The sequence below is a fragment of the Octodon degus genome, unplaced genomic scaffold (genome assembly GCF_000260255.1).
Source record: "Octodon degus isolate 3935 unplaced genomic scaffold, OctDeg1.0 scaffold00040, whole genome shotgun sequence".
NCBI lineage: Eukaryota > Metazoa > Chordata > Mammalia > Rodentia > Octodontidae > Octodon > Octodon degus.
The window spans coordinates 8,379,128-8,383,151 of NW_004524616.1; positions in this window are offsets into that span (position 1 = coordinate 8,379,128).

The window sequence follows — 4,024 nt, forward strand, 5'->3', positions numbered from 1 at the left end:
TGAGTATGGACTGAAACCTCCAGGAACTTTGAGCCTTTCCTTCTTTCATTTTGGGTGTCAGGTATTTGTTTTAGCAACGAGAGAAAAGTAATTCAAACAATCATGCTACTAGTATTTTAACTAGTGCATTGATCCTGCATTAAATCTGCACTGTGATTTCGAAGTTATGGCCATTTTTACTCTACTGGTTCTTTTTACCCAAGAACAAGGTATATCTTTACATTTTCTGATATTTTCTTTGATCTCCCCTTTCATAGTAGTGTGGCTTCCAATGTAAAGTTCTTTCACTTCCTTTCTTAGATTGATTTCCCGGTATTGTATTTTTAATGCTATTATGAAAAGTAAGGTTTCCTTAATTTCTCTCAAGGTGAGTTTGTTATTTGTGTACAGGAATGTTATTCATTGTTGTGTTGACTTTGTGCCAGCTCTGATACTAGATTTAGTCATTAAACATACAAGTCTTTGGGTGGAGATTTTTGAGTATCAAGTCATCTGCAAATGATGACTTCTTCCTTTCCTATCCTTAGCCTTTTTATTTACTCCTCTTCTCTCATTATTTGGCTAATGTTTCCAGAACTACATTGACTATGAATGGTGATAACACATATTCTTGTTATGTTCCTAGTTTTAGAGTGAAAGATGTTACATTTTGACTATTTAATGTGACGTTGGCTTTTGAACTGCCATAGATGGTTTTTATCAAATTGAGATAAAGACCATCTATTCTAATTGTCTATGTTCACTTAGTTGCTTTTATTGAGATGATCATGTGGGCTTTGTTCTTAGTTCTGTTGATATGGAGTACTATATTTATTGATTTTCATATGTTACACTATCCCTGCATCCCTGAGATGATTCCTGCTTGGTCATGGCATATAAGATTCTTGTTGCTTTGTTGGGAGCCACTAAATCTGGAAATTGGTCATACATGTGAGAGGAGGACTAGGCCTCAGTGCCTAAAGCAGTCAAGCTACCCTAGTCCTGAGAAAAGCCTCCTGCCTGGTTAATGTTAGCTATCAGTCACTAGGCAGTGTTGCGTCACATGGCATTAACTGTGAACAGGTATAAACAAATGCTCCTAGTGTTGTATAGAGGCAGAGGGCATTTTGCCAATCAGGTAACAAGCCACCACCTGACCCAGCTCTTATCTTCTTGTCTATCTTTTCCTCATTCCCACTGCCATTTCTCCACAGGTACAACAGATCACACCAAGAGACCAATGGAGCCCTACAATGGTTCATCCCACTGGTCTGTTTCTCCATGGGGCTTCTGGAATAATCCTGTCTCTATAGGTGTGAGGGCCGGGGATATAGCTCAGTGGCATAAGCACCTGCCTGACAAGTGTAAGGTCCAAGTTCAATCCCCACTACCACACACACAAAAAATAAATGTAGGTTTGAGTCATCTCTTTCACACAGCTGATACTGGTGGAATTCATGGAGAAAATGCTCTTTGCCACCTCCCTCTTCGGTGCAGAGTTCCTTCTTTTCTCTCTCCCTTTAGGCTCTACATCTCACTTCATATAATGCCTGGATCCTGGGGAACCTGACTTTGTTATAGTCCTGTGCCTGAATTCCAAATAAAAAATAGGCCGATTTTCCACTGTTCATCACTCTGCCAATTTCCTAATCTCTTTCATCAATCTTACTCTTAAAATGATACATCAAGTTTATGTTTCCTTTCAGAATTTTAATGTTTGTGTACTCTTGGATGAAGCTCTCTACAGCTCCCAGGTCAATGAAATAGTCTTTCATTTTTGTTCAGAGGTTTGGTGTTATACTTTTTCAAATTGAGATCTATATATAATTGAGCTCTAATTTGGAGTTAAATTATTTATCTATGCTGTAAGATAGAGGGGGAGGAATTTTTTTCCGTTTTATTTTAATTTTTATTGGTACATATTCCTACCACTTGATGATGATATTCCTTGTTTGATACAAATGTTGGTTGATTAGGCATCATTTACTGTAGCATCACCCATTTCTAACTATACTGTAATATAAACTATCACAAACTCAGTGACTATGAAAATTTTTGAATTGCGTATGACATCCACAATAGATTCCCATAGTCTGTGTTTTCTTGTGAGAGTAAATATTTGTTTTATTATTATGTCTTTAGACTAATTCTTGACACTGAGACCTCTGGCTGAATTGTGTTTGTTTCTCCTTTTCCTCTTCTCAGTCTTCTTCCTCTTTCAATTGCCAATTCAGTTTTGTTGTACAGCCTTGATATCAGTTCTAGAGACAGCTCACAAATTGTCACATGCACACAAAGACACTATTTTTCAGCTTACTGTCACTGAATCTATACTTTTACTTAGGCAGAAATAGCAGCTTTACCATACCCAGCCTTCTAATATATGAATAAGGTATATCTCACTTATACTTGTCCTCTAAGCTTTCTCTCAGTAATATCATGGAGGTCTCAAATGAGAAAATACCCTTTTCCTTTTTTAGATTTGTTGTTAAATGTGTGATTTGAAAATAACAGGTAATATCTTTAAGGACTTGTATTTTATATTTGTTACTGTTATGGAAATATAATTTCCATATGGAAATAGAAATAAAATTATATATGCAGATTGATGTAGATCATCTCAAGTTCTGTCTCTGTTGATTTCCTTTTGTCTTTAGGTTGTACTCTTATTTCTTTGTAGTTTGGATACATTTCACTTTATTTTGAAACATTATTTCATTTATACTTTGAAAATTATTCTTCCATGTGGCAATACTTTATTTTATCAGGGAAATAAATTGATTTGATTTAAATAGCAATGCCAAATCCAAATCCATTCTCTCATTTTTTTCTTTTCTTTTCTTTTTTTTCAGAACCAAGAATTGAACTCAGGCCCTTGCGCTTTCCAGGCAAGTGCTTATTCTACTAAACTATCTCCCTGGCTCCTTGCTTGCTTTTTTTTTTTCTTTCTTTTTTTTTTCATTCTCTCATTCTTGACTAGGCTTTTTGAGTCTTCCTCTTCTATCAGGTATCAGATGAATTTGGAAGAGCATACCAATTTTTGATCATCCAATTCTTCATTTTTGCCATTTTTTGACAAGTATGAGACTTTAATCAGTGTTAAGTAGAGTTCATAGCAAACACTAAGAGATAAAAGGTTATTAACAACCCAGTAACAGATGGACATTTGCAGTTATTTTTGGTATTCCTGAGTGCTGGTCTCTGGTTCTTCAGACTACATTCTATTGTATTTCGACAGAGATTTTAGTCATTCCCCTGGTACAAACTAAAAAATTCAATTTTTTGCAGACTGCAAACTGCAAAAATTCAAAGTTCGTTGCTACTTCCTTCTTTCCACTTGTCTATTGTCTCTCACCATCTTCAAATGTTATCCTTTCTTGGGCTGTTTCAAAGAACCATGAAGTTATTTTGTCCACAGTTTATAGCTGTTTTTTGAGGAATGGAACGGGAGAACTGCTATGTACTTCCTTGTTCTATCATGTTTGATTAAAAGCTGTTAGCTCACTTTATTGGTTGTTTTCCACTATTATTTTTTCTTGGTCTATTCTTCAGTTATTTCAGGTAATTTTGATTGTAACAAAATGTATTGAAACTTTCCTACCAATTTGGTTTGAAACTGTCTCATTGCTATTTGTTTCTCAATAAAATTATGGAAAAGAAAATGTAGAGGCTCTGACTAATGTTATTTCTTTCAGAGTTTATTTAACTAAATCCAATGATAGATTGAGTTGATTGTGTTTGGATTTGAATGTCAGCAACCTCGTCCACCTGTTCCTATGATACTGCTGATCAGGATTTCCAGAAAAGAGTGTGTTGCATTTGGTAAGCCCTTTTCCCCTTTAGCAAAAAGGAAAAAATTAGGTTGCTCCTAAATTCCAGTTTTTCTCTCCTTAGCACTGGGTAAAAACACTAAAAATATCTCTCAGGGGCTTTCTGCTTAATATCTAAGCCTTTTATAGTCTAGTTTAAAAATTTGGCTTCTTCCCTGAGGGAGAGGCCAAAACTAGAGAGCGTTCTTTTCTGTTCCACATTTCTTTCCAAGATC